The sequence below is a fragment of the Schistocerca cancellata genome, chromosome 9 (assembly GCF_023864275.1).
Source record: "Schistocerca cancellata isolate TAMUIC-IGC-003103 chromosome 9, iqSchCanc2.1, whole genome shotgun sequence".
Taxonomy (NCBI): Eukaryota; Metazoa; Arthropoda; class Insecta; order Orthoptera; family Acrididae; genus Schistocerca; species Schistocerca cancellata.
The window spans coordinates 377695026-377704739 of record NC_064634.1 but is presented as its reverse complement, the minus strand read 5'-3'; positions in this window follow the sequence as shown (position 1 = coordinate 377704739).

The window sequence follows — 9714 nt, the reverse complement described above, 5'->3', positions numbered from 1 at the left end:
TGATAGCCTTTAATGTGCTGTATTGGAATAAACACTCATAAAAAAACGTTTTGCATGGCCTCGGTTCAGAGAGTTCCGGAACCTGTACAGAAAATTGGACTGGAGATCAACATAAACATCATTTCCGCCATTTTTATTGCTCATAAAAACCACATATTGCATGTTGTACTACCATACAGCGAGACCTTGAGAGGTGGTGGTCCAGTTCGCTGTACACACCGGTACTTAAATTACCCAGCACGTCCTTTTGCATTGATGCATGCCTCTATTCGTAGTGGCATACTCCACAATTTCATCAAGGCAATGTAGGTACAGATTGTCCCACTCCTCAATGGCGATTCGGCGTGGATCCCTAAGAGTGGTTGGTGTGTCACGTCGTCCATAAACAGCCCTTTTCAATCTATCCCAGGCATGTTCGAAACGGTTCATGTCTGGAGAACATGCTGGCCACACTAGTCGAACGATGTCGTTATCCTGAAGGAAGTCATTTACAAGATGTGCACGATGGGGGCGCGAATTATGGTCCATGAAGACGAATGCCCCGCCAGTATGCTGCCGAATTATTTGCTCTATCGGTCGCAGGATGACATCCACGTATCGTACAGCCGTTGCGGCGCCTTTCGTGACCACCAGCGGCGTACGTCGGCCCCACATAATGCCCCCCCCCTCACCCCCCCCCCCCAAACGGCAGGGAACTTCCACCTCTTCGGACATTGTGTCTAAGACATTCAGCCTTACGGGGTTGTCTCCAAACACGTCTCCGACGATTGTCTAGTTGAAGAGAATGGATGCCAATCCTGGGCGGTCCATTCGGCTTGTTGTTGGCCCCATCTGTACCGCGCTGCATGGTGTCGTGGTTACAAAGATGGACCTCGCCATGGTCGATGGGAGTGAAGTTGTGCATCATGCAGCCTATTGTGCATAGTTTGAGTCGTAACACGACGTCTGTGGCTGCACGACAAGCATTATTCAACATGGTGGTGTTGCTGTCAGGGTTCCTCCGAGCCATAATCCGTAGGTAGCGGTCATCCACTGCAGTAGTAGTACTTGGGCGGCCTCAGCGAGGCATATCATCGACAGTTCCTGTCTCTATGTATCTCCTGCATGTCCGAACAACATAGCTTTGGTTCACTCCAGACGCCTGGACACTTCCCTTGTAGAGAGCGCTTCATGGCTCAAAGTAACAATACGGACGCGATCGAAGCGTGGTATTGACCGTCTAGGTATGACTGAACTACAGACAACACGAGCCGTTTTCCTCCTTCCTGGTGGAATGACTTAAACTGGTCGGCTGTCGCACCCCCTCAGTCTAATAGCCACTGCCCATGCATGATTCTTTAGATCTGCGTGCGGGTTTAGTGAGATCTGTGAATAGTAAAAGGGACTGTGTCTCTGATACAATATCCACAGTCAACGACTATCTTCAGGAGTTCTGGGAACTGGGGTGATGGAAAACTTTCTTTGATGTGTGTATTTCTCAAATTCACAATCATTATTAACTGTTCTAATTAAGCAAATTACTCTGTGTGAAAGTCTACTATTAGAAGAGTCTGAGATAGTTTTACAATGTACTCCTATCATAATTACTGAGTTTCGTACTGAATGGATCCTAGTGTCATAGACTTCTCTACTGTTGTTGTTGTGGTCTTCAGTCCTGAGACTGGTTTGATGCAGCTCTCCATGCTAATCTATCCTGTGCAAGCTCCTTCATCTACCAGTACCTACTGCAACCTACATCCTTCTGAATCTGCTTAGTGTAATCATCTCTTGGTCTCCCTCTACGATTTTTACCCTCCACGCTGCCATCCAATGCTAAATTTGTGATCCCTTGATGTCTCAGGACATGTCCTACCAACCGATCCCTTCTTCTAGCCAAGTTGGGCCACAAACTTCTCCCCAATCCTATTCTATACCTCCTCATTAGTTATGTGATCTACCCACCTAATCTTCAACATTCTTCTGTAGTACTACATTTCGAAAGCTTCTATTCTTTTCTTGTCCAAACTATTTATTGTCCATGTTTCACTTCCATACATGGCTACGCTCCATACAAATACTTTCAGAAACGACTTCTCTATAGTGTTAAATAAAGAAAGAAAATATGGAAGGTAATTAGAAAAATCCGAATGAAGATTCCGAAGTTCAAATACACATTTGTGATGGACCACTAGATTCCCAAATGTGTTGTATTATTAATGAACTTCGGTGTTTTTGATAAGAAGGTGAAACGTCCCCTTAGAACAATTATACATGACTGTGTTTAAACTGACACACAATATTTTTAGCGCACCGCAATCTGACTTTCAAAAATCCCTTCAAAAGAATGGCCCTGACTAACATTAACCTATACCTTTCCTAAATCACTTACCTCACCAAAAATCTTCGTTACTCAAACTACTGCAACACAGCGAGCGCCACTACTGCCAGATGAATAAAAGATTGAAACTACTGAAGGCACTAACTACTAATAGGCATAGTTAGCAAATGAAATATTTTGATGGAGAACAAATCATGTATTTACCTCAATAGTGTTCAAAAGTCATAATGTATATAGCAGTTCATGACATCCAGTCTTACAAATTTCAAAACTCCGCCATCTCTCTCCCCACATCCACCACTGCTGGCGGCTCACCTCCAACTGCACAGTGCTACGCGCTGTTAACATCCAACTGCCCAACACTACAATGGCAGACAACAATGCAAACTAGCCACAGACTGCACACAGCACAGCCAGTGATTTTCATACAGAGGGCTACGTAACGTTGCCAATAAGAAAACATAAACAGCCTACTTACATAGCCGCCATGCTCCCCACAAAACATTTTACAAATTGTTTTGGGCAGTGGCCAATAATGATTTAATAAAATTTTTCATAATTACAATAACAAAGATATCAAATGCACACACTTATTCATACAATGTTGGTCAAAAGCTAAAATTTTCTTACAGTCCATAAAGACAGTCCTGATCATTCATCACAGTAAAATTGCAGTGTTTTTCTCAAAGTCTGAGCAGTAAAAGAAAATGCACACGGAAGTAGTGGATTTCCATGCAGTCTTGAAGAAGTAGTGTTATCCTTTCAACGGAAAGACAGTGCTGAATCTCGACATGCAGACAGGTAATGGGCCACAACAGAGCAAACCCACAGCAGAGTTTTGAAGAATATTGGTAGGTAGGTCATCACAGAGTAGACCCACTGTAGTCCTGGTAGAGATTACGGTATTGGTGGGCCACTAGAGGTGCAGACCCACGGCAGTCCTTGTAGAAATAATGGTACCGGTGAGTCAGCAAAGGTGTAGACCCATTGTAGTCCTTGTAGAAATAATGGTATTGTTGGGTCATCAAAGATGCAGACCCATTGTAGTCCTTGTAGAGATGGTCAGCAGCCATCTGTTGTGACTGTGCAGGTGCACAATCACCATTGAAGAGTCTTGCTGATAATATAGCAAGTCCATAACCACCACTTCTGCACTCACTAAGTTTTTGGAATTGTCCTTAGAACCAGCAATGCTGTTATCCAGTCCCTTGCTGAATTATTAACACACGTGCAAACACTAACAGTCCCTACTTCTCACATATTGTCCATATACTATGACCAACAGAAACGTGTGCAGTGAAATGGAACTTACAAGTTAATAATATGATGAACTGGTGTCAATTACAATTTTATAACATAAGAATACAATTACAAAGGTACAAACTACATCATTAAAGAACATAACAATACAGATAACATTTGTGGTACAGGCTTTACAAAAGAATCGAAATAACACATACATCAGTTCCCCACTAGGATAGCCACTTGCTCACAAACAGCCATTGATAATATCTTTATAGAAAAGTCAAATGAACAAAATTATATTACAAAACCAATAGTCAATGGCCTCTCAGACCATGACATGCAGTTCCTTCTGTTAAATGTTAATACTGAACAGGATATAAAATCTGTTAAATCTGAGCTCAAGAGGGTAATCAGTAAGCCAAAAATTGATTATTTTAGGACACTCCTCAGAGACATTCACTGGACTGATGTTTACAGTGCTCATGGCATGAATGAAAAATATAACATTTTTGCTAATAAAGTGCTTACCTTATTCGAACACTGCTTTCCCCCAAAACTTACCAAGGTTAGAGCAAAGTCTACAAAGAAGCCATGGATTACTCGAGGAATAGGGGTATCTTGTAAAACCAAAAGAAAACTGTATCTGTCAATCCGAAACATTTCCAATGTTGATGCTATAGCACATTATAAGAAATACTGCAAAATATTAAAGACTGTAATACGGATGTCAAAGCAAATATATTACAAGGAAAAGATAGTCATATCAGATAACAAAATAAAGACAATATGGGATATAGTGAAGGAGGAGACCGGTAGAACCAGACATGAAGAGGAACAAATAGCATTAAGAGTAAATGATGCATTGGTGACAGATGTGTATAGTGTTGCAGAACTTTTTAACAAACATTTTATAACTGTTACTGAAAAGATGGGGTTGTCAGGTTCGGTAGATGCTGCTATGGATTACCTTAGACCAGACATTTCAAGTAACTTCCATAATATGAATTTGACCCTCACTACCCCAACAGAAATAATGTCCATCATAAAATCTTTAAAATCAAAAACATCTAGTGGGTATGATGAAATATCAACAAAGTTAATTAAAGAATGTGATTCTGAGCTAAGTAACATATTAAGCTATCTGTGTAACCAGTCGTTTATCAGTGGAATATTTCCTGAATGGCTGAAATATGCTGAAGTTAAGCCACTGTTTAAGAAGGGAGATAAAGAAATAGCATCAAATTTCCGTCCAATTTCACTGTTGCCAGCATTCTCAAAAATTTCCGAAAAAATAATGTACAGTCGTCTTTATAACCATCTTATCTCAAATAACATACTGTCAAAGTCACAGTTTGGATTTCTAAAAGGTTCTGATATTGAGAAGGCTATCTACACTTACAGTGAAAATGTACTTAATTCATTAGACAAAAAATTGCAGGCAACTGGTATATTTTGTGATCTGTCAAAGGCATTTGACTGTGTAAATCACAATATCCTTTTAAGTAAACTAGAATATTATAGTGTAACAGGAAATGCTGCAAAATGGTTCAAATCTTATATCTCTGGCAGGAAACAAAGGGTGTTATTAGGAAAGAGACATGTATCAAGCTATCAGGCATCATCCAATTGGGAACTAATTACATGTGGGGTCCCACAAGGTTCCATTTTGGGGCCCTTACTTTTTCTTGTGTATATCAATGACCTTTCATCAGTAACATTACCAGATGCCAAGTTTGTTTTGTTTGCTGATGATACAAACATTGCAATAAATAGCAAATCAAGTGTAGTCTTAGAAAGATCAGCCAATAAAATATTTGCGGACATTAATCACTGGTTCCTAGCCAATTCTTTGTCACTAAACTTTGAAAAAACACACTACATGCAGTTCAGAACTTGTAAGGGGTGTCCCAAGAGTATATGTCTAACATATGATGACAAGAAGATAGAAGAAGTGGACGGTGTTAAATTCTTGGGATTACAGCTTGATAATAAATTCAACTGGGAGGAGCACACCACAGAACTGCTGAAGCGTCTTAACAAATCTCTGTTTGCAATGCGAATTTTGTCAGACATAGGGGATATAAAAATGAAAAAGCTGGCATACTATGCTTACTTTCATTCCATAATGTCACATGGGATTATTTTCTGGGGTAATTCATCAAGCCAAGCTAAAGTTTTCCGGGCACAATAACGTGCAGTAAGAATTATATGTGGTGTGAACTCAAGAACATCCTGCAGAAGCTTGTTTAGGGAACTAGGGATACTAACTACAGCTTCCCAATATATTTATTCCTTAATGAAATTTGTCATTAAAAATATATCACTTTTTCAAACCAACAGCTCAATTCATGGAATCAATACTAGAAATAAGAATAATCTTCACAAGGATTTAAAGTCACTTAGTCTTGTACAAAAAGGTGTGCATTATTCAGGAACACACATTTTCAATAACTTGCCAGCAGCCATAAAAAGCTTAACAACCAATGAAATTCAGTTTAAGAGAAACCTAAAGGATTTATTGGTGGCCAACTCCTTCTACTCCATTGATGAATTTCTTAGTAAAACCAACTGATTTGTATATAAGTACAACATAACTTCTGCTCAATTTCAGTGCAGTAATGTGTTCACTGAAAATTTGTGTGTGTGTGTGTGCTTGTGTGTGTGTAATTGTGTAAGTATAATCTAACTTCTGCACCATTTCAGTGCAGTAATGTGTTCATTGTAAATAAGTATTACAGTAGTTGTATTACATGTTTCTTACCTTATAAATAAATAAAAAACTTTTTTATTTTAAATTCAGTGCAATAGTATTTGTAAAATGACTCTTAGTGTTCATTAAAAAATGACGATCATTCCACTTGGGACCTGTGGAATGGTACATTAGCTTATTTGTTTTAGTTGTAAATATTTGTCATGTATTGTTGTTTTTCTGACATGTTCCACATCCTGGAGGACCTCCTCACTACGGATCAATTGGAATGAAAGTAAATCTAATCTAATCTAATCTACTGGAATTATGACATGAGTACATACATATGAGGTCACAATAACTTTTGAAACATCAACTTCACACATGAGCATTAAAACAAAACAGAATAAATAATGTCTAAACATCTTTACAAAGTAAATAAGATAGTATTAGAAAAAATCTGCAACATAACTCTCATCAGCTAAACACATAAATACAGGAAAAAGACAAATACACAAGGGTACATAAACACATAGCGGAATAATACAAAAGGAAAGACAGTGTAACATTTGGTACTGCAGTCCAACCCAAAACTTCATTCCATAGATCTTTCGTCTTATTTCAACATTTGTTTCCACCAAAAAAATCCTATCCAAGCTTGCTTTCTGTATTTTGTTCACATCTTTCATACCTCATTATTTATTTTCCATTATCTTACCTCATCATTTATTTCCAAGAAAATCCTAACTAAACCTGTTGTCCCTAAAGCCTACTTTTTTGTTCATATCCTCTTTCAAAAATACTTTTTTGGCCAAACCATTTTCTTATAGGTTCTGAATGCATTTCTTCCAATTCGTCGCAACTCATTCTCTTATATAGCCTACCCCCTCTTAAGCTAATTTAAATCTACTGAGCTCAGATGCTAAACTAAGGGACGAGGCAATGCAGCAGCATAAAACAATTAATACAAACAGCAATGCAAAAATGGAAATTGTCAAAGCAAGCTGCAGTAAATCTAAATTACCAAGCAATGCAACATTACAACTAATATGAGCCAATGTGCAGCAACAAGAAAAATAAATCAGTAGTAAAACTAGCTTAACAGAGTAATACAAAGTGAAATTTAGTAGCACTATGCCTGGCAAACAGCAGTAGCAAATGTAATAACTTATTTCTAAACATGACAAAGCTCAAGCAAAAAATATATTACAGTAAAAATGGCCATGTTTAATACCTATGTCACATCTTAACACTAGGGTGATGCATCACCTTAACTTACACTACTAAATAAGTTACCCAGTCATTGATAAAAATTATGTATGCAACTCCTGTGAAGGGAAATGTCTTTTAGTGCTCCCTCGTTTTTTTGAAGTAGATTATAAAATGGTTATTTACTGGATCTGTAGGCATAAAATATCTATATTAGTACATCTATTAAATTTTATTTTAACCAATGCTGCAGTGCAGCTAGAAACTATATATCAAACAAAATGAGCAATCTCTCAACTAGAAAGACAATGGATGTAAAATGTTTCTCATCATTTCATTAGGCATTTTAGTAAATATCATAAATTAAGAGCTCCACAGTGTAATAATATATTTTCAAGTTTGAGTGTGTCGTATTTGTAATGCTTTCTACAAAGAAATGTCAATAGCGAGGATAATGCCTGTGCCTCTGAAAGGCACACACTAATGGCTTTTTTCCAGGCTACTGTCGCGCAGCTGCCCACGTAATGCGTCGTGCCCACGACGCATTATGTCAAGGTCACTTAACTTTCTCAGCAAAATATTTACAACATCAGTTTGCACTACAGTTGCAGTCTCACATACAAAATTTCACGGGTCGAGAATTTGCGTTGCAAATGTGTAGAAACAAAATCTTAAGAATATAACAGTGTCCAAAAATTTTCACCGGCATTGTGATACATTCACCCATTTACACACATTTCATAACACTTAGAGTACGATTCTTGGTTTCCAACATCCTTTTTCACAAGTCATAGTCCCTAACCACTATTCATTACTCCTTACCTTATTACACACATACATATTCGTCGACATTTCTTCAATATTTCAACTTAATAAATACAGAGCATAATCAAATTCCTCATATAACATCAGCTTATTGATCATAAACATACCTCAACAGCATAATACACATCGTCGTCATAAAAATAACATCATAACATCTCAGTCAACTCTCTAAAACGTCGTAGCTTTGTGCAATAATGTCAAAATCTAAAAAAAAAATTCTCTTCTCATTTCAATAGAGTCATCTACCTCAAACGTACTTTAAAATCATGCTCCCTTACTAAATACATCATTCAAAGCTCTCATAGTATCACAATGGTTCTGAAAAATATGAAGCGTTCACTCAGTACAGACAAAATACAATTTCATAAATGTGAAGTTATCCAGCTGTGTAATTGTGTAAACATTTGTCACTGACATAGAAAAAAAAATTGTTTCTCTGTTAAATAATCAGATAGCTGTCTAATTCTGTGTTAGAGAAATATGGTACCGATGTGTAAAGTTGTATAAGCAAATACCGTATTAGCTAGGGCTCCTTGTGCTTGCCAAACACATGGTACACAAAGTAAGCGTGTACCCCCCTGAGGATTAATGTAATTATACCCTCAGGTGTTACAGATTACAGCAATGGAATGAAATGTATCACGGAAAACCTTTGTATCATTGTACTTCAAATATCTTTAAAAATAAATGTTTTAAGCACAAAATTAATCACTCAAATACGTGTACTGTAGCGCTAAACTGTGCGTCTTGTAGTAAGATAATCTCTGTGGAAGTGTCGTAGTTATTGTCCTCCGAAAGCTAAGTTCTGCAGAAGTCAATGTACTTACCTCATGATACACAAAAGTGAAATGCTTTGCGTATAGATATCTTAGTTATTACGCTTATTGCCGTGATGAAGAAAGTACTGTGCTGTAACTTATTTCTCTCCTACGGAAAAGGCAGTCTCCTTGTAGCTATACCACAAAAGATGCTACTAAAACATGTTTTACTTTACAGAAGAATTCAGAAAAACTGTGTAGATATAAAACAGATACACCGCAAAAGCAACATTGTAAATTGTCACTCATTAGTAGCGTCGTGATAAAATCGTGTAGCTGTCACATAAACTAACCACTGTATCATCTGGTATCTCACAGAAAGTACTTTAAATCCAGAATGTATTTTCAAGTAAACCAAAATGTTGCATTAAAATCTCATTAGCAGTACTGGTAAATGTTCTAAGTATGTGAGCCTTATAGTCGTTACGTAATCGTGCAACTAACAAACAAGAATGTACACACACAATAACACTGTGTCGTCTGTTCACAATAACAATGCATTCGTAATTTCTGTTTAAATAAGTTCTCTTGGTTCTTGACTGGATATTTAACTTCAAACATTGGTGCATGTTAACAGATTCTAAGTCTGACAAAGCATACTAGCAATGTAA